The 22662-nt window shown below is 41.9% G+C and overlaps 1 protein-coding gene across 1 annotated transcript in view; it reads right to left on the bottom strand.

Annotated features, from left to right (window-relative positions):
• Window positions 1-22662, bottom strand: part of LOC311515465 (uncharacterized protein) — a 297106-nt gene that overhangs the window by 160775 nt on the left and 113669 nt on the right. The gene's annotated exons all lie outside the window — the stretch shown is intronic.

Consider the following 22662-nt stretch of genomic DNA (forward strand, 5'->3'; position numbering starts at 1 on the left):
CGACTACAGACAGACCCTTTGTTACTCTCCCTCCTCCCAGCTTTTGAAAGTATCTTGTCTCCTCATTGGTCATTTTGGTCAGGTGCCAGCGAGGTTACCTTTAGCTTCTTAACCCTTTACAGGTGAGAGGAGCTTTCCCCTGGCCAGGAGGGATTTCAAAGGGGTTTACCCTTCCCTTTATATTTATGACAGGTGCCAGCAAGGTTATCTTTAGCTTCTTAACCCTTTACAGGTGAAAGGGTTTTTCCTCTGGCCAGGAGGGATTTAAAGGTGGTTAGCCTTCCCTTTATATTTATGACACACTCAGATAACAAAATTCTTAGAATTTGATTATGCTTCAACAGATTCATAGATAGTACGGTCAGAAGGGACCATTATGATCATCTAGTCTGACCTCCTGCACATGCAGGCCACAGAATCTCACCCACCCACTCCTGCAAAAAAACTCTCACCTATTCTGAGCTATTGAAGTCCTCAAATTGTGGTTTAAAGACTTCAAGGAGCAGAGAATCCTCCAGCAAGTGACCCGTGCCCCATGCTACAGAGGAAGGAGAAAAACCTCCAGGGCTTCTTCCAATCTGCCCAAATATGGCAATCAGCTGAACCCTGAGCATATGGGCAAGATTCACCAGCCAGATACCCAGGAAAGAATTCTCTGTTGTAACTCAGATCCCACCCCATCTAACATCCCATCAAAGGCCATTAGGCCTATTTACCATGAATATTTAAAGATCAATTAATTACCAAATCATGTTATCCCATCATACCATCACCTCCATAAACTTGTTGAGTTTAATCTTAAAGCCAGATAGATCTTTTGCCCCCACTGCTTCCCTTGGAAGGGTATTCCAAAACTTCACTCCTCTGATGGTTAGAAACCTTCATCTAATTTCAAGTCTAAACTTCCCAATGACCAGTTCATATTCATGTGCTCTTGTGTCCACATTGGTACTGAGCTTAAATAATTCCTCTTCCTCTCTGGTATTTATCCCTCTGATATATTTATAGAGAGCAATCATATCTTCCCTCAGCCTTCTTTTAGTTAGGCTAAACAAGCCAAGCTCCTTGAGTCTCCCTTCATAAGACAAGTTTTCCATTCCTCGGATCATCCTAGTAGCCCTTCTCTGTACCTGTTCCAGTTTGAATTCATCCTTCTTAAACATGGGAGACCAGAACTGCACACAATATTCCAGGTGAAGTCTCACCAGTGCCTTGTATAATGGTACTAAAACCTCCTTATCTCTACTGGAAATACCTTGCCTGATGCATCCCAAGACCACATTAGCTTTGTTCACATCAATATCACATTGGCGGCTCATAGTCATCCCATGATCAATCAATACTCCAAGGTCCTTCTCCTCCTCCGTTACTTCTAATTGATGCGTCCCCAGCTTATAACTAAAATTCTTGTTATTCATCCCTAAATGCATAACCTTACACTTCTCACTATTAAATTTCATCCTATTACTATTACTCCAATTTACAAGGTCATCCAGATCCTCCTGTGTGATATCCCGGTCCTTCTCTAAATTGGTAATACCTCCCAGCTTTGAATCATCCACAAACTTGATTAGCACACTTCCACTTTTTGTGCTGAGGTCAGTAATAAAAAGATTAAATAAGATTGGTCCCAAAACTGATCCCTCAGGAACTCCACTGGTAACCTCCCTCCAGCCTGACAGTTCACCTTTCAGTAGGACCCACTGTAGTCTCCCTGTTAACCAATTCCTTATCCACCTTTCAATTTTCATATTGATCCCCATCTTTTCCAATTTAACTAATAATTCCCCATGTGGCATCGTATCAAATGCCTTACTGAAATCTAGGTAAATTAGATCCACTGCATTTCCTTTGTCTAAAAAATGTGTTACTTTCTCAAAGAAGGAGATCAGGTTGGTTTGGCATGATCTACCTTTTGTGAAACCATGTTGTAATTTGTCTCATTTACTTCAATATCCTTAACTACTTTCTCCTTCAAAATTTTTTCCAAGACCTTGTATACTACAGATGTCAAACTAACAGTCCTGTAGTTACCTGGATCACTTTTTTTTCATTTCTTAAAAATAGGAACGATGTTAGAAATTCTCCAATCATACAGTACAACCCCTGAGTTTACAGATTCATTAAAAATTCTTGCTAATGGGCTTGCAATTTCATGTCCCAATTCCTTTAATATTCTTGGATGAAGATTATCTGGGCCCCCCCAATTGAGTCCCATTAAGCTGTTCAAGTTTCGCTTCTACCTCAGATATGGTAATATCTACCTCCATATCCTCATTCCCATTTGTCATGCTCCCATTATCCCTAAGATCCTCTTTAGCCTTATTAAAGACTGAGGCAAAGTATGTCTTTAGATATTGGGCCATGCCTAGATTATCCTTGACCGCCACTCCATCCTCTGTGTTTAGCGGTCCCACTTCTTCTTTCTTTGTTTTCTTCTTATTTATATGGCTATAGAACCTTTTACTATTGGTTTCAATTCCCTTTGCAAGGTCCAACTCTACTTGACTTTTAGCCTGTCTCACTTTATTCCTACATGTTCCGAACTCAATAAGGTAGCTTTCCTTGCTGATCCCTCCCATCTTCCACTCCCTGTATGCTTTCTGCTTTTTCTTAATCACCTCTCTGAGATACTTGCTCATCCAGCTTGGTCTACAACTCCTGCCTATGAATTTTTCCCCCTTTCTTGGGATGCAGGCTTCCGATAGCTTCTGCAGCTTTGATTTAAAGTAATCCCAGGCCTCCTCTGCCTTTAGATCCATAAATTCTTCAGTCCAATCCACTTCCTTAACTAATTTCCTTAATTTTTGAAAGTCAGCCCTTTTGAAATCAAAAACCCTAGTTGCAGGTTTATTTTTGTTAATCCTTCCGTTCAGTTTGAACTGAATTAGCTCATGATCACTTGAACCAAGGTTGTCCTCTACAACCATTTCTTCTATGAGGTCCTCACTACTCACCAAAACCAAATCTAAAATGGCATCCCCTCTTGTCGGTTCAGCAACTACTTGATGAAGGAATCCATCAGCTATCGCATCTAGGAAAATTGGAGCCCTATTATTATTACTAGCACTCGTCCTCCAGTCTATATCTGGGAACTTAAAGTCTCCCATGATCACGGAGTTTCCATTAGTATTTACTTCATTAAAAACATTAAAAAGGCCTCTATCCATATCCAAATTAGATCCCAGAGGTCTATAGCACACCCCAAGCACTATCCCAGGGGAGGTTCTAGTAGATTTCTTCTCCAATGTAATTTTTGCCCAGACGGACTCTGTCTTATCCATTCCATCACTTCTTATTTCTTTATAGTCTACCTCATCATTGATATACAATGCTACTCCACCACCTTTACCTTTATTTCTGTCTTTCCTAAACAGCACATACCCTTCAATACCTGTAGTCCAGTCATGACTACTATTCCACCATGTTTCTGTTATCCCTATAATATCTGGTTTCACTTTCTGCACCAGTAGTTCTAGTTCCTCCATTTTGTTACCTCGGCTCCTCGCATTGGTGTACAAACATCTTAATTTTTGCTGTTTGGCCTCACTCACATTCTGTACCCTATTAGGCACGGTCATTCTACAGCCAGTATAACCTTAGACTGGTATCCACACTGCCCTTCCTCCTTATATACATTCTCCTACCCACGGCTGTATCCTTTCTTACTTCGTTTTCTTCCCTCTCAATGTTAAACTCCAGCATGGAGATTACCTGGACATCTCCCTACCATCTCCCCCAAATTCCTAGTTTAAAGGTCTCTTAATCAGTTGTGCCAGCCTCCATCCTAGAAGTCTATTTCCTTCCCTGCTCAGATGAAGTCCATCCCGAGAGAACTTTCCTCTGTCCATGAATGCCTCCCAGTGGCCATACATCCCAAAGCCCTCCTTATAGCACCACTGCCTAAGCCATCTGTTGATAGTCATAATCTTGTCACACCTTTGTTGCCCTTCTCTAGGAACAGGCAGAATCCCACTAAAGATCACCTGAGCCTCGATTTCCTTAAGCGTCTTCCCCAGCCTAGCATAGTCTCACTTAATACTTTCCAGCGAGAATCTAGCCGTATCATTTGTTCCCACATGAAGGATAATTAGGAGATTCTTTCCTGCTCCCTTTAGGATCCTTTTCAACCTCAGGTCTACATCCCGTATCTTAGCACCTGGAAGACAGCATACCCTTCTATCCTCTCGATCAGCTCTGGTTACAGGCCTGTCTGTTTTTCTCAGTAAAGAGTCCCCAATCACATAGACCTGCCTTTTCCTGGTGATGGTGCTATTCTGTAGTCTATCCCCTGTTACCTCTGGCTGCAAGATCTTTCCATTCCTTTTCTCCCTTGTAATCCTCTTCAACCCATCCTGTATCCTCCTGGGGCTCATATCAATGGTCATTTTACAATTGACTTCAGTGGGAGCAGGATTGGGCCCATAGCCTTTTCTCTTTCAACCTTTCTGCTTGCAAAATAATATTTCTGTTAAATAAGCATACTCAGTGTACCACGGAGTAGTAAATTAAGAAGGGAAATAGTCATCCCACAATTAATGTCACTTTAGTGTTAAAAAATGGAAATGGGGCGGGGTTGCTTTAATTATTCCTAACATATACAAGTTGTTCATAAGAAATTCATAGGCTGTAATACATTAAAAAATAACATGAAAATTTATAAAAATCAAAAACCATGCACAGATCATTCAAATTAAGAGGGTTATACTTACCAGCTAGGTTACTTACTCCAGGCCAACTATGCATATAAAATGATGGAGTCTAAATTAGCTGTTACCACTCAAGAAAGATCTTGGAGTCATGGATAGTTCTTTGAAAACATCCACTCAATGTGCAGCAGCAGTCAAAAAAGTTAACAGAATGTTGGAAATCATTAACAAAGGGATAGTACCAGATGAGTAGCCATGTTAGTCTGTATCCACAAAAACAATGAGGAGTCCGGTGGCACCTTAAAGACTAACAGATTTATTTGGGCACAAACTTTCATGGGTAAAAAACACACTTCTTCAGATGCATGGAGACTCTTCAGATCCATGCATCTGAAGAAGTGGGTTTTTTAGCCACGAAAGCTTATGCCCAAATAAATCTGTCAGTCTTTAAGGTGCCATCGGACTCCTTTTTGTTTTTAAGAACAGGATAGATAAAAAGACAGAAAATATCACATTGCCTCTATATAAACCCATGGTATACCCACATCTTAAATGTAGTTGCCCCATCTCAAAATGCAGATGCAGTTGCCCCATTTCAAAAAAGATATATTGGAATTGGAAAAGGTTCAGAAAAGGACAACAAAAATGATTAGGTGTATGGAACAGCATCCATATGAGGAAAGATTAAAAAGATTGGGACTTTTCAACTTTTAAAAGAGCTGAATAGGGGGGGACATAATAGAGGTATATAAAATCATGACTGGTTTGGAGAAAGTAAATAAGGAAGTGTTATTAACTGCTTCTCATAACACAACAACTAGGGGTCACCAAACAAAATTAATAGGCAGCAGGTTTAAAACAAACCAAAGGAAGTATTTCTTCACACAACACACAGTCAACCTGTGGAACTCCTTTCCACAGGATGTTGTGAAAGCCAAGACTAACAGGGTTAAAAAAAAAACTAAATGCATTCTTGGAGGATTGGTCCTTCAGTGGCTGTTACCCAAGATGGGCTGGGATGATGTTCCTAGTCTCTGTTTGCTAGAAGCTGGGAATGGGTAATGGGATGGATCACTTGATGATTACCTGTTCTGTTCATTCCCTCCGAATCACCTGGCATTGGCCAGTGTTGGAAGACAGGATTCTGGGCTAGATGGACATTTGGTCTGGCCCAGCATGGTCATTCTTATGTTCAGGCCCGGATTCAGAAAAGCACTTAAGCATGTGCTTAGATCATCCCAATTCAAAGTACTTAAACACATGCTTTCAGTTAAAGATATTACTAAGACCCAGTAACTAAGAGAAGTTTACTTAGAATAGAGTTGGCACAAAAACTGTTAAGGTTTTTGAACATACAGTCAAGAGTCTCACAAATTTTGAATAAAAAGAAGTAAATCAAGATAATCAGGTACACAGCACCACAACAAAAAATATAGAGCATTTTCTCATTTTCTCCTGTTTTCTGATCCAATGTGATACTGAAGAGTGTCATTTTGCAGCTCCCTGAAAATACGTAGGGCCAGATTTTTAGAAGTATTTAGCCACTCAACTCCCTCACATTCCTATTCTTCAAGCTCTCCCATCCCCCAAGTTCACACCTTTCTAGCTCCAGCTTTTCCTATACTGCTCATATCCCATGGGAATTAGGCACCTAAATACTTTTTTAAAATTGGTCTATACCGTGCTCTATTAGATCATAAACAATCAATGCAACACACACATGAAGATGTACACATGTCCAGAAAAAAGAAGTTATACGAAGTAAACCAACATATTTATTAATGGATAGTCTCATTATTTAGTTTAGTAGGACAATAATTACCATATATATTAGAGTATTAGATATTGATAATTGTTAATAGCCTTTGCCATGATTAAATGTCATGTTACTCAAATGTCATTTACTCAATATTACACACAAATCTAATTACTTACAGCATGTATTGCTTATGAAAATATTAGATGGTAAGACAAATCAGACCCAATTCTAATAAAGTATTGAGGGCATCTTATAAGGTGCCGACTGTCTGACTTATTAATTTCAAGATAAGGACATTAACTGTTCATTAACAAAAAAGTTAAAATAGATTGATTATATGTCATGTTAAAGAAACACTGAAATTCAATTAAGTTGTTCATTTATGGATATTAAAGTTATTAAATTACATTTTAAAGACTGCCAGAAATTGAACTAGCTGTCAGATGTACAGGTGGAGTGATGAAAGTATATAATATGATACTTCCATATAATCAATCCTGTGCACTTCTAACAAATTACATCAGTACCTAATACAACTTTATAAATTGGAGACTGACCATCTGGTTGTGCAACAAGATGTATCACAGTTTGTTACAATACATGGCTCCAGAAACTGGGTGTCACATGTATAATTGCTAGGGCTTAATTCATGAATATCCACCATGAACCTTCCAAGATGTGCAAGTCTGTGACCGGTTTTCATGTAAGGTAAATAAGGTGGAAAAAAAAGAAAGTGTTCCACATCAGGGTTACCTAAAACTGGCTCTACCAAAATGTCAAACCTTCCCCTGAACACCAGAAAGTTAAGGGCCTTCCATTGTGTCAAGGTTCCTTCCCCACTCTGAACTCTAGGGTACAGATATGGGGACCTGCATGAAAACCTCCTAAGCTTACTTTTACCAGCGTAGGTTAAAACTTCCCCAAGGTAAAAACTATTTTACCCTTTGCCTTTGGACTTCCACTGCCACCACCAAACGTTTATCTGGGTTTATTTTTATTAGGAAAGTGTTGTTTGGAAACGTCTTTCCCCAAAAAATCCTCCCAACCCTTGCACCCCACTCCCTGGGGAAGGTTTGGTAAAAACCCTCACCAATTTGCATAGGTGACCACAGACCCAAACCCTTGGATCTTAAGAATAATGAAAGAGCATTCAGTTTCTGAAAAGAAGGATTTTAATAGAAGTAAAAAGTAAGAAAGAATCACCTCTGTAAAATCAGGATGGTAAATACTTTACAGGGTAATTAGATTCAAAACATAGAGAATCCCTCTAGGCAAAACCTTAAGTTACAAAAAGACACACAGACAGGAATATCTATTCTATTCAGCACAGCTTAATTTCTCAGCCATTTAAAGAAATCATAATCTAATGCATATCTAGCTAGATTACTTACTAAATTCTAAGACTCCATTCCTGTTCTGACCCCGGCAAACGCATCACACAGACAGACACAGACCCTTTGTTTTTCTCCGTCCTCCCAGCTTTTGAAAGTATCTGGTCTCCTCATTGGTCATTTTGGTCAGGTTCCAGCGAGGTTATCCTAGCTTCTTAACCCTTTACAGGTGAAAGGATTTTTCCTCTGGCCAGGAGGGATTTTAAAGGTGTTTACCCTTCCCTTTATATTTATGACACATTGGTTCCCCTTTTCATACAATTTCCCTCCCATGCCCAGCAATTACTCCCTTCTCCTGAGCTACATTCACCAAATTCACTTCAGTTTTCTCCTCTCTCAAGCTCACTCATCCCCAGAGTTTCCATTCTCTCTGGCTGCAGCTACTCCAGTTTCCCCTCTCCGGATCATCTAATTTAGGAGAGCAAAATATTCTCCCCTCTAGGCCGTTCTGCACAATTTTATTTCCTCTGCCATTTCAGTTTCAAAAACTTCAATCCTTCCTGTGATACAGTACTGGATTTTGCGACAAAATTTCTCTCTTATATGTTGGGTCCACTCCAGGATAAGGCACTATCAGCCTTTCAATTTGGCAATTTTAAAACATCCTGTGTCTCATTACATTTTTTTATACATCATGTTCCAAATTCCCCTCTCAGTGAGCACTGCCAACCTCTTGATTACAGTGCTGTCATTCTGGGTGCCACACTTTAGGAAAGATGTGGACAAACTGGAGAGAGTCCAGAGGAGAGCAATTTAAATGATAAAAGTTTTAGAAAACCTGACCTAGGACAAATGGTTAAAAAAAAAACTGGGCATATTTAGTCTTGAGAAAAGATGACTGAGGGGGAGGACCTGATAGCAGATATGTTTAGGGCTGTTACAAAGAGGAGGGTGATCAGTTGTTCTCCATGTCCACAGAAGGTAGGACAAGTAGTAACGGGCTTACTCTGCAGCAAGAGAGATTTAGGTTTGATATTAGGAAAACTTTCTAACTGTAAGGGTAGGCTCTGGAATAGGCTTCCAAGGGAGGTTATGGAATCCCCATCAATGGAGGCTTTTAACAACAGGCTGGACAAATATCTGTCAGGGACAATTTAGGTTTAGTTGGTCCTGCCTTGCAGCAGGGGATTAGACTTGAGGCTGTCTTGAGGTCCCTTCCAGCCCTACATTTCTATGATTCTATGGCATTGCATGAGTGTGACTGAGAAGAGACTTTAGCTCATGGTATTAATGTGTCTTAATTGCTGTGCTTATGCACAAGGGATATAAATCAGAGCTGGTTGGAAAAACTTCAGTGAAGCCATATTCCCTCAGAATATGCAGTTCCATTAAAATCAAAACGCTACATGTAATCGGGTCATTTCACAGGAATTTTGTTTTGGAAGAAAAAAAAAATCACAAAAAGGGTCCCAATAAAGTTGAAATGTCCTGTTGCAACTTTTTCAGGGGTAAATGTTTTGAAGTGACTTGTTTAGAATTGGTTAAAGTTTTAGATTATATATCATACCAATCAATATTTTGTGTGTGTCTCTCTCTTCCCCACTCCTCTCCATCAAAAGTCTAGTTGACAGTAACCCTGAATGTAGCATATCACCCAACCACATCAACTGTGTTTAATGACCCCCCAAATCAAAATTTAACTGTACTTTAACTAAAATGCCCTGAATTGTCAGAACACAATGAGGCCTGGCCCATTCAGTCAACTCTCTTTTCTCTCCAAGAGATGCCAGTAGACAGCTCCCTCCTCTCTCAGGCTTCAGGACACAGGGCTTACATCACAGTACCCACTCAGGATGCAGGAAACTAGGGTTCTATTCCTCCTGTGCCTGATGGGAAAGAGGTATTTGAACTTGGGTCTCCCACATTTCAAGTAGGTGCTCTAATCACTGGGCTGAAAGTTATAACATGCCCTAGTTCAACATCAATCCATCTGTCATCTGAGGAGGTGGCATGTAAAGAAGGATTTTAAAACAACCTTCTATTCTTCTGGCATTTCCTGCAAAAATCTTGCTTAACTTCAAGAGGGGGTTCACAACAGAGAATCGCAAGCAAAAAGTAAAAAGAAAAGGAGGACTTGTGGCACCTTAGAGACTAACCAATTTATTAGAGCATGAGCTTTCGTGAGCTACAGCTCACTTCCTCAGATGCATATCGTGGAAACTGCAGCAGGCTTTATATATACACAGAGAATATGAAACAATACCTATTCCCACCCCACTGTCCTGCTGGTAATAGCTTATCTAAAGTGATTTCCAGCACAAATTCCAACACTACAGAAAGAGGGATTCTAGGTGGACTCCTCCTGAAGGTCGAAACAGCAGACTGGACTTCTACATAGAGTGCTTCCGCCGACGTGCACGGGCTGAAATTGTGGAAAAGCAGCATCACTTGCCCCATAACCTCAGCCATGCGGAACGCAATGCCATCCACAGCCTCAGAAACAACTCTGACATCATAATCAAAAAGGCTGACAAAGGAGGTGCTGTTGTCGTCATGAATAGGTCGGAATATGAACAAGAGGCTGCTCGGCAGCTCTCCAACACGAGTTTCTACAAGCCATTACCCTCTGATCCCACTGAGAGTTACCAAAAGCAACTACAGCATTTGCTCAAGAAACTTCCTGAAAAAGCACAAGATCAAATCCGCACAGACACACCCCTGGAACCCCGACCTGGGATATTCTATCTACTACCCAAGATCCATAAACCTGGAAATCCTGGGCGCCCCATCATCTCAGGCATTGGCACCCTGACAGCAGGATTGTCTGGCTATGTAGACTCCCTCCTCAGGCCCTACGCTACCAGCACTCCCAGCTACCTTCGAGACACCACTGACTTCCTGAGGAAACTACAATCCATCGGTGATCTTCCTGATAACACCATCCTGGCCACTATGGATGTAGAAGCCCTCTACACCAACATTCCACACAAAGATGGACTACAAGCCGTCAAGAACACTATCCCCGATAATGTCACGGCTAACCTGGTGGCTGAACTTTGTGACTTTGTCCTTACCCATAACTACTTCACATTTGGGGACAATGTATACCTTCAGATCAGCGGCACTGCTATGGGTACCCGCATGGCCCCACAGTATGCCAACATTTTTATGGCTGATTTAGAACAACGCTTCCTCAGCTCTCGTCCCCTAAAGCCCCTACTCTACTTGCGCTATATTGATGACATCTTCATCATCTGGACCCATGGAAAAGAAGCCCTTGAGGAATTCCACCATGATTTCAACAATTTCCATCCCACCACCAACCTCAGCCTGGTCCAGTCCACACAAGAGATCCACTTCCTGGACACTACAGTGCTAATAAACAATGGTCACATAAACACCACCCTATACCGGAAACCTACTGACCGCTATTCCTACCTGCATGCCTCCAGCTTTCACCCTGACCACACCACACGATCCATCATCTACAGCCAAGCTCTGCGATACAACCGCATTTGCTCCAACCCCTCAGACAGAGACAAACACCTACAAGATCTCTGTCAAGCTTTCTTACAACTACAATACCCACCTGCAGAAGTAAAGAAACAGATTGATAGAGCCAGAAGAGTTCCCAGAAGTTACCTACTACAGGACAGGCCTAACAAAGAAAATAACAGAACGCCACTAGCCGTCACCTTCAGCCCCCAACTAAAACCCCTCCAACGCATTATTAAGGATCTACAACCTATCCTAAAGGATGACCCAACACTCTCACAAATCTTGGGAGACAGGCCAGTCCTTGCCTACAGACAGCCCCGCAACCTGAAGCAAATACTCACCAACAACCACATACCACACAACAGAACCACTAACCCAGGAACTTATCCTTGCAACAAAGCCCGTTGCCAACTGTGCCCACATATCTATTCAGGGGACACCATCACAGGGCCTAATAACATCAGCCACACTATCAGAGGCTCGTTCACCTGCACATCCACCAATGTGATATATGCCATCATGTGCCAGCAATGCCCCTCTGCCATGTACATTGGTCAAACTGGACAGTCTCTACGTAAAAGAATAAATGGACACAAATCAGATGTCAAGAATTATAACATTCATAAACCAGTCGGAGAACACTTCAATCTCTCTGGTCACGCGATCACAGACATGAAGGTCGCTATCTTAAAACAAAAAAACTTCAAATCCAGACTCCAGCGAGAAACTGCTGAATTGGAATTCATTTGCAAATTGGATACTATTAATTTAGGCTTAAATAGAGACTTGGAGTGGCTAAGTCATTATGCAAGGTAGCCTGTTTCCTCTTGTTTTTTCCTACCCCCCCCCCCAGATGTTCTGGTTTAACTTGGATTTTAACTTGAAGAGTGGTCAGTTTGGATGAGCTATTACCAGCAGGAGAGTGAGTTTGTGTGTGTATGGGGGTGGGGGGGATGTGAGAACCTGGATTTATGCAGGAAATAGCCCAGCTTGATTGTCATGCACATTGTGTAAAGAGTTGTCACTTTGGATGGGCTATCACCAGCAGGAGAGTGAATTTGTGTGGGGGGGTGGAGGGTGAGAAAACCTGGATTTGTGCTGGAAATCACTTTAGATAAGCTATTACCAGCAGGACAGTGGGGTGGGAATAGGTATTGTTTCATATTCTCTGTGTATATATAAAGCCTGCTGCAGTTTCCACGATATGCATCTGAGGAAGTGAGCTGTAGCTCACGAAAGCTCATGCTCTAATAAATTGGTTAGTCTCTAAGGTGCCACAAGTCCTCCTTTTCTTTTTGCGAATACAGACTAACACGGCTGTTACTCTGAAACCAAGCAAAAAGTAGATGCTTAAATCCTGTTTGGGGGCCAGGACTTAAGCCACACACTCCCTCTCCTTGGCATTTCCTACAGTCTATCTTAGGCAGCTCCCCACTCAGAATACTGGATTTCTTAGGCACCTAATTCTCCCCGTGCATTGTATAGGGAACCTGGGCACCTAACAGCATTTCAACACTTACGACCCTTTGTGACTCTAGCTCATGGTGCTTTCTTATCAAGGAAATCTGCTTCCCAAGCTGCACTCAGAAAGGTTCCACAATAATTAATATGGATTACAATTTATGTAACTGTTAAATACAATGATATTTTAGATGCATGAGGTTTTCCCCCCAGAAATTGCTGCATAACAGGTAAGAAAATTCTTCAAGTAATACACAGTTAAAGTAAACAATTCCATCCAGGTTTGGAAAGTAAACTGATCATTTATTCAGTAAATGATTCAACTGAATCCTCCCCCACCCCACCCCCACATACTAATTAGCACTATGAACACACACATTCAGCAGAATGTAATAATTTTAAGAAGTTACAGATTTTGTAGAAATCTAATATATAGAAAGAGATGCTTGTAACAGGTCACACATTGCCAAGTGAAACAATTAAATTTCCACATTCTCTTTTGATTAGAATGACACTGTCAAGGTCATTTATTGTGACCTACTGTACATAGGTGAAAAGAATCCCTACTTTGATCATCTGGTGATCTTTGCAGAAAGAGTGAGTAATTAAAAAAGAGACCCCCCCCACAGCCATTCAAGTTTCCTTTCATATGTATTAAGAGCAGCAATGGTTCTATTCTGAATGTAAAAGTGGGACTGTACAACTACATTTATTGACTCAATGATTTCTAGATTCTGTGACCAAAATACAACTAAGAAGATGTAGAGCTGGTTGTTAAAGGAAACAAACTCAGCTGACTATCTAAGAGTCAAGTTGATGACACACAAAAAGGAAAGAAGTCAGCAATACAAATTCTGATCACCTGATCATCAAAATTATTAATACATAGCTAAAAAAGAATTCAGTTCACCCAGAGCCATGGTAGTTCAGCAAGGCAAATGCAGATCTGTGTTCTAAATCCTGTTGCAAGTCTATGGAATAAGAAGGCACAGCTTTGCCACTAAGTTTCTAATATAAGTCCATGATCAAACACACCCTAGTACATGCATCAATACACTATCTTAGATGGTGTCATGTAAAGATTTATTTTATCAATAATAAATAAATGTGTTAACATTTTTGCCTACAATCTTGATATATAGAATTGATGTCCTCAGGAGCTTTTCATTTTTCCAACCTGGCAGCCTCACACAAAATGTGGCTGGCTCAGAAAGATAAAGTTCAGTTCTACACTGAAGCACCACTAAGTACAAGTGGTATCTGGTTAGACCCACTTCCTGTGTAAATTCAGAGATGTATGTTTTTATTAGGAAAAAAAAAAGCCCACCACATTTTTTTTTAAACACAGTGGCCCAAAATTACTTTTCACACTCAGTGCCCTATAAACAAACAATACTGCTGTTGTGATATGACCTTTTTAATTTTTTTTATTTTTAATATTTAAATGGTATGGCACTGTGTATGCGCAGAATTCAGGTTCCCCACAGATTTCTTTGCTTCCCCGCAGAAAAATGACCTTCTGACAGGGAAACAAAGGGAAGCTGCAAGAGCAGTCACGCACCACTCCCTAGCTGTGCAGGTACATCGTTTCAGGCACTCAGAGCAGCCGGCAGAGAGGTAAATCACTGCAGGGCTGGGGACAGCCCAGCCAGTGGCTCCTGCCCTGAACTGAGATCAGCTACTAGTCCCGGCTGAGCTGGAGGTAGGGGAGGATGAGATTTCCTCTTCCCCTTCAAGGAGTGGCTAGGGCTATATTGGACCCTCCCCCAGCTGCAGGAAGCCCAGCATCCTCCCCTGCTTCCTGCCCCCATCGCTCCTCAGCTGTGGGGGGAGGGGTCACTGTACAAGGAGCTGCTCTCCCATCCTCCCACCCCCATGCATCTGGACCTCCCATACCCAGATAACCCTGCCAAGCCTCACCCCGTACACCCAGAACCCTTCTAGCACTCCAAACTCAAACCCCACCCCACTGAATCTCAACCCCTGAATCTGTAGGCCCCCTGCACCCAGCCCCCCTGCCTCTGACCCCCCCACCCCTGCACCCAGACCACCCCCCTACTGAGCTCCCTGCACTCAAACTCCCACGCTGAGGAACCCCACCCCCTGAGCCCCCAAATCCATACCCCCATGCCACTGACCCACAACTAGCTGAACCAAGACCCCCCACCCCACCAAACCCCACTCCCCCAGCACACAGACCCCCTGCTGTGACCCCCACACCCAGGCGCCTCCACTGAGCCCCAACCACTTTCACCTGGAAGCCCCTGTAGAGTCCCATTGCCCCTGCAACTGGAACCCCCCCAACGAGCCTCTGTGCATCCAGATCCCCCCATACCTAGACCCCCCACTGAACTGCCTGCATCCAGATTGTCCCACACAGAATTCTCTCACCCCACACCTGGATCCCCCCACACTCAGCCCCTCCACACTTGGATCCTGCCTGGTTGAGCCAGCCTGCCTGCCCCACACCTGGTGCACCTGATGCAGAGGGGCAGGGCTCCAGGGTGTTTCTGGGGTAGGCCCAGGCCTTGTGCTATGTCAGGGTCGGGTGCGGCCTTACCACTGAGTCTGTGTCCCAGGGGTGCGGGGTGGGGAAGCTGCAGGGTTATCTCCTACCTTCGTACAACCAGTGGCCTGTGCTCCCCACTGCCAGGCTGGAGCCTCTGCATTTATTTAATGACAAATACATCTTGCAGAATTTTAAAATATTGTGTGCAGAATTTTTAATTTTTTGGCACAGAATGCCTACCAGAGTAATTATTTAACTCTATTTCTACTATGCATAAATAATAAAATAGTGTTACTAGGAGCCTGAAGTTGCATACTAATAAACAAGCAATAATTGAAGGTGAAAGCATCCTTCACTCTTCAGAGTAGCAGCCGTGTTAGTCTGTATTCGCAGAAAGAAAAGGTGCCACAAGTACTCCATTTCTTTCTTCACTCTTCAGTTCCATTAAAATGTTTAAACTAAATACTGCAATGTTAAGACACTAGAATTCAAAGGCAAGTGTACTGCAGACACTGACATTACGTCACACGATCAACAAGTATTAAAAGTGAAGCATTACTTTTTTCTTCTATTAAAGCACGTTGAAAGCTGAAAGCCCATTGAAAGAGACTGCAGACCACACACTGCAGAAGTCACAACTGATATCATACCTCCAGAACCATACTATGAATGGCAACTGTACTAGAGAAGAAATGTACTTTTCAACTGCTGCTGTACATTTGAAAGATAGTAGATTCAGCCTCATGCTATTTCTAGAACATTTATTACTAGGTATTCTATATACAAGTGTTTTCTCAAAACCTAAAAAGAGGGAAGCAGAACTGAAGATACAAACTTCAACTACACAGTGAAGAAATAGCTTGAATTTCATACAGAAAAAAAACTGGTAGAAAGAGCAAAGTTTAAGAATCAAGATCTGTAGGATACTACACAGAATGCTGGATAGCCATTAGAGCCCCTTCTAGACAAGCAAGTTTAGAAGTATTCCCATAGTCAGTTAAAATGACGGATAACTCAACATGTTACAATACGCCTATTTACTGATTAATCCCCATGAAAGACAACCAAATATGGAAAATATTGTGCCTAGTCCCCTTCAAACAAAAACAGAATAATCTGTCCTTTGAGTGAAAGATAACCTGAACTTGCATTGGGAAATGGACCCGTTTTCTACTTTTGGAAAGCAGTTCCAAATTCCAAATGGTCGTAGAATTGACCATTTAAAGGCCCAAGTGGTCCTCAGCCTGTTCCTGGGACATTCTTGCCCCATATATCTTATGGGAAGGGTGGAATGATCATGACCCTGATTCCTGCTTGTAACCTCCACGATGAGAATATATATCAAACTCCACCTCAAGAGATAAGCATTCTGCAAAGGCAGTTCCACACTCAGCAAGGAAAATACGAGCTGAAAACACAAAATTTAAAACAAAAACTTTGCCATGGCAACAAACTTTGATGTGAAAGCGGAGCTGCTGATATCAAGTGCCCATTTCTTCACATGGGATAGTGAAGAGTTGTTGATTGGAGGGTTTGCGTTTAGAAGTTCACAGCTGTCACATCCCCAAATACCTTTTTCAGTTCCCCTGCAACATCTTCATTCATTCCTTTAGCAAGCTTTACAGCAATGTGTCAAATAGCTTTAGGTGCAATAGTCTGGATTCTAGTCACAAGGCTGCAGTATTTTTCCTCAGATTCAGGCCAGTAGAGCAATACCAGTCCAACCTAGCTCCAAAAACTGATTATTAGAAGCCTTCAAAGATTTTTTCCCCCTGCAGCACATCCCATCAGTGGACAGCAATTCCTCACATATGGATCCTTCGTACTCATATTGGGCAAGAGTTAGAATTTGTTCAGAAAGAAATGGATCTGTAGTTTCCTCCAGTCATGCTTAGAAGCACTGGCAGTCCTGAACAGCTGTTCTCAAGTATCTTTAGCCATGTCATAAATCTGTCAGTTGATCAAGTCACTGGAGAAGGGAATTGCTTTGACTTGACTGGTGGCAGCATATCCCACTAACGAAGTTGTGCCCTACATCTCAAATGAAAGTTTCAGCAATTTTGATTGCTTTGGCAGCTTTTGCTATCTACAGGTATAACAAGTATAATGCTCAGAGGGCTTTCATGTCCACAGCATTGTCATTAATATCACTGTCTTCTGACTTTTTAAACCCACATAGCTCTCACTTGAAGACTTCACTGGGTTTCTTTCATTAAGTTGACAGCTGTTATCCAAATGGCTCAATGCTGCCTTCTTTTACTGGGAACATGCATGTCCCAGAGTCCTTTGCCACTAATGTAACACTTTTGAAGGATCATGGTAACTGACAAGCTTTCTAGTGCATATTTTTGTCCAAGTCTGCCAGGAAGGAACAGCAGGCTGTAAGTGGCAGGTGCTTGGAAAAGGGAAGATATGAAGGGTGGTCTGGACTGACTTGCTGCTGAGCTCCATGGAAGAGTGCAGGGAACAAGGCCTGTAATCCAATTGACTTTCCCTTGAGTGGACAGCAAGTGGCAACAGCAGGCAAGGTCCAGAAAGGAGGGGACACAAAGCAACATTGGGCAAACAGAAAAATGGCAAATTCAATGGGAAAAATGCTCTGCTCCATTGCACCATGAAAAAATGCCAGACTCCTTGACCAAAGAATCACAGAGTCCATGAGACCCTTATTGAAACAAATAGGGCAATTCACCCCTCTTACTGCTATTGTGTCAGGCTATCTGCAGATTCAGGAAGGCATCACCACATCAGTTTGCATCTTTAGAAGTTCTCTGCAAACACAATGGCTGAAAAAAAAAAGGAGAAAGGAAAGATGGTTGCAACCCCTCTGAAACCTGTTCATGACCTCACAGGGGGCCAAGAACCTCAGTTGTTTCTGTGTGTCCTATGAATAAACTCCAAGCATGGCAGTTGAAAAATAGCATAGATTTCATCAAGAGAAACACATCATTTTTAAAAGCCTTCATTAAAATCCTTTGAATTCTTAAAAGCTTTTATCAGCCTTGAAATTGAAAATTCCTGCAATCCTGTCTAACTTCTTTGAGCCTTTATTGCCGAGTTGTGACACAGCTTCTTTAATCCATGTCATTTTTCCAAGTCATCTTGCTTAATGTGCCTATTAGCCCAATGTGGATTTCAAAGTCACATATTGAGTGGAGAGCATGGTTAATCTCTGGTAAACATACAGAGAGATGTCCTTCTACTGTCCCTCTCTCCAGGCTCAGGGAATGCCTTACATCTGTCTGGTGTTCACTGCCTATATAGAGCAGCCCTTCCATATGGTCCTATGATTCACGCTATCAGATAAGGGAGCTAGGAAAAAAGGAGCCATGCAGTCTCATTTTTCCCCACTGAGAGTCCTGGCAATGGAGTTCTTTCCTGTTCTGCATATCTGACTGGAAAAACTCTCTCAAAGCCAATCCTTCTGCAGCGCTTCTACGTTGCCCATCCTGAAGGGAGCAGAGAGATAAGCAATGACTTCTGCGCCCCACCTCACCACCACCAGGGCTCCCATTTCCCATGGACTTGATGCAGAAAATCCAGCCCTGCTTCTTGATGATCAGCGTTTATGAGCTCCCTTTCCTCCGAATTACTTTAACCACTGCATAAATCCTTCTGAAACCTACATATGTAGACAACTTAACTACTGCAATGGGAGTTGTGGAGGCTTAACACCTCTCAGGGCAGAAGTGTTCAATAAATATTTCTGTTCTGTATCTAGGGCCGGGGGGAACAGATGCTATAGGCCTATCATATGATTATAACAACACTTCTTCTGTTCCACTAGTATCTCTGGAGGCTGTTAAATAGCAGCTACTTAAGTCAGACATTTTAAAATCAGCGGGTCCAGATAACTTGCATCCCAAGAGTTTTTTAAAAAGCTGGCTGAGGAGCTCACTGGACCATTAATGTTGATTTTCTAAACATTTTGGAATACTGGGGAAGTTCCGGAAGACTGGAAGAAAACTAATGTTGTGCCAACATATAAAGAGGGTAAACAGGACGGCCTGAGTAATTATAGACCTGTCAGCCTAACTTCGAACCCGGGCAAGACAAAGGAGTGGCTTATATGGGACTCAGACAATTAAAGGAGGAGAATATATGTAATGCCAATCAACATGGGTTTATGGAAAACAGATCCTGTCAAACTAACTTGATGCTTTTTATTTATGAGATTACAGGTTTGGTTGTATTGATGTAGTAAACAGACTTCGCTAAGGAGTCTGTTTTGGTATGGCACAATATTTTGATTTTAAAAAAATAGAATGATATAAAATTAGTATGGCACACATTAAATGGATTAAAGGCTGGCTAACTGATTGGTCTCAAAATGCAAGTGTCAACAGAGAAATCATTATGAAGCAGATGAGTTTCTAGTTGGGTCCCACAGGGATCAAACAAACAAATAATATGCCTTTTAATATGACTAAATTGTAAATGTGTGTGTGTGTGTGTGTATAAATAAACAAACAAATAATGTAGGGTGATACTTACAGGACGGGGGACTCTATCCTGGGAAGCAATGACTCTAAAAAGCACTTGAGTGTCATGGTGGATACTCAGCTTAACAAAAGTTCCTAGTGCGCTGGCATGGCCAAAAGGGCTAAGCAGGAGAATCTCCAGGAGGAGCAGAGACGTTATTTTACCTAAGTATTTGGCACTGGTTCAACTGCTACTGGAATGCTGCATCCAGTTCTGGTGCCCACAGCTCACAGAGGACGTTGATAAATTGGAAAGGGTTCAGAGAAGAGCTACAAAAATGAATAAGCGATAAGAAAACATTCCTTATAGTGATTGAGCTTCCTGAGTCTTTTTAGCTTTAAACAAGAGAAGGTTAAGGGGTGACTTGATAACAGCCTTTATGCACCTACACAGGGGACAAAAAACATAATAATGGGCTCTTCAATCTAGCAGAGAACGGTATAACACAATTCAGTGGCTGGAAATTGAAGCGAGACAAATTCAGACTGGAAATAAGGCATACATTTTCAACAGTGAGTACAATTAACCATTGGAACAATTCACTAAGAGTTATGCTGGACACTCTCTCACTGAGATTTTTTTAAAATCAGGATTGGATATTTTTGTAAAAGATATGCTCTAAGAATTATTTTGGGGAAGTTCTGTGGCCTGTGTTGTACAGAAGAACAGACCAGATGATCAAAATGGTTCTTCCTGGCCTTTGAATCTATGAATCAATATACTCCTTGACAAATGCCCCAAGTCCCTTCCAGTTTTCTTTTCCCAGTCTTGACAAGACACCCAATACCATCTTAGCTTCCAGCTGCCCTCAGAAGTGCCCCAAGACTCTTTCTTCCCCCACAGATATCCACTCTCACCTGACCTGCCTCCCAAAAACAGGGCAGGTACCCACAGCTGGAAGGCAGTCAGGTGTGGAACACATATGCAGGAGATCAGCTAGGGTTTCTAGCAGAAGTGTCACAATCTGCCTTGCTTCTCAGTTCCTGGAAACCCTCTCAAGGGCCCAGTACACTTATGTCCCAAGCCCTTAAGCATTCTGGGGTTGATGTTGCAACACCACATAAAGCTCATATTATTGCACTTGATGTCATACCAATGTATACAGGAATTTGAGGCAGCAGGCAGGCAGACAAGAAGCAATTTATGCTTTGGAATGCACATATATACTTGCTCTCTCTTGGTTGTCTTCTCTTCCAGCAGGAGAAATATCATTAACATGATGTAACCTAAAAATTATTTTCTATTCACTTTAAGTGAGACCTTTTGTGTTCATATTCCAAATTATATTCAATAAAGCACAGAAGTACAAGACTGATGAAAGACTCCTCACTTTAGAAATCATTCAAGTGTATAGTTTGCAAGCTGTAGCAAGTTTTGTGATGCTATTAAAGCTATTAAAACAAACAGTGCAGTGTTTGGCACCAAAAACCTTTTGAAACATGTCCAGCAGGAAAAAGTTAGACCAGGTTAAATTAACCCAAGAGAAGACTCTTGTAAGTGCTTAAATTCCATGTAAACAGTAAGCTTTCTGTTAAATTTAAGTATGAAGTGGTTTTGAAAGTTACAGTAACTGCATTAGTAAACACAAAGAAAGTCAAGGTTTAACGGAATAGTTGGAGATGCTATGATAAGTTAGAGACCATGAGCCATCTACCAGATCCAAGTGAAACCTCTTCATAAAAAGTTTATTTTAACAGACACAGAAGAAATAAGGATGAAAGCAGATCACCATAAGTGATCACATAAGTGGCCTAATTATTGGAGTTTTGAGCCTCATGTCCCATGAAATCAATGGGAGCTGCTGGGTGCTCAGTATTTTTGAAAGTCTTATTTAAGACTCCAACTTTAGACATTAGTCCTGTGAGCACTTGGTGAGTAAGGCTTCCTTAGAGACATGAAAATCCTATTTAAAAGTAAGATCCAGTTCTGCTGTGAAGATTTAATAACTAAAAATGGCACCTGCTTAGATATTTTATTCCTGTGCAAACAGAAATGCTTAATTTCTAACGATATAGCCATTTAATCCTGTAAACCTCCACCAAAAATAATGGGGCTGTGCAGTTGTCACTCAGGGTACAATGGATCACACATCATACTCTGACCTGCAAAACCTTTACTACTGGTGATAGTGTGCAAGAAAGAACCCACAATGGTTATCACAGCTCAGGCTGAGTTTGTGGAGATGCCTGTAACAAAAACAGAAAACAAAAGCAGCGCAATGTTTTCATCCTTGTGTTTTTCTTCCTAGCCATTTTATTGTATTTTAAACTGTGCACTGAGCAGATTTGTTGCATAATTTAAGCAGACTTGTTGGAGAGACAAACAAATATAGCACCCCAAAACACCATTTTAACAGAGTAGCATTCTACCTCAAGGCAGTGGTTTTCAAACTGTGGGGTATGCCACCCTAGGGGGGCACCGAGGAACGTTCGGGGGGAGCGGGGGGGGGGGGGCATGGCTGGACCGGGGCGGGGAGGGAGACCAGCAACCCCATTCAGACCCAGTCCTGCTCCACCTCCAGGCCCAGCTCCAACTTCACTCCCTCTCCTCCCCGAGCTCCAACCCCAGCCGCACCTCATCCCCCCATCCCGTTTTGTCCCCCAGTCCACTTTTAGCCCAAGCCACGCTGCTGAGGAAGCCTTGGCTGTGCAGTAATGGGGCGGGGGGCATGGACAGATTCCATTCAGGGTAAGGTGGCGCAATTGAAAAAGTTTGAGCCTTTAGGTGCAAGATGCTGCAGCACTGAAAATTCCCAAGAAGTTCATTTGATTGTCTAGAAGTTTTGTTTTGGAAAATTCTTTAAGCCTCAACCCTAGCATTGTGAATGCATGCTGCATTTGCTAGTACCTGTACCTTTAATCTAATTTTAGGATGGTGTGACAACCCTATTTCTTATGCACTCTCCAGTTTTTTGTGTACGCAGGCACACATGCCATTTTCTGTGTTCTGCCAGTGTGGCTAGTTTCTTCCATA

The sequence above is a fragment of the Lepidochelys olivacea genome (genome assembly GCF_965140295.1).
Source record: "Lepidochelys olivacea isolate rLepOli2 genome assembly, chromosome: 2".
Taxonomy (NCBI): Eukaryota; Metazoa; Chordata; order Testudines; family Cheloniidae; genus Lepidochelys; species Lepidochelys olivacea.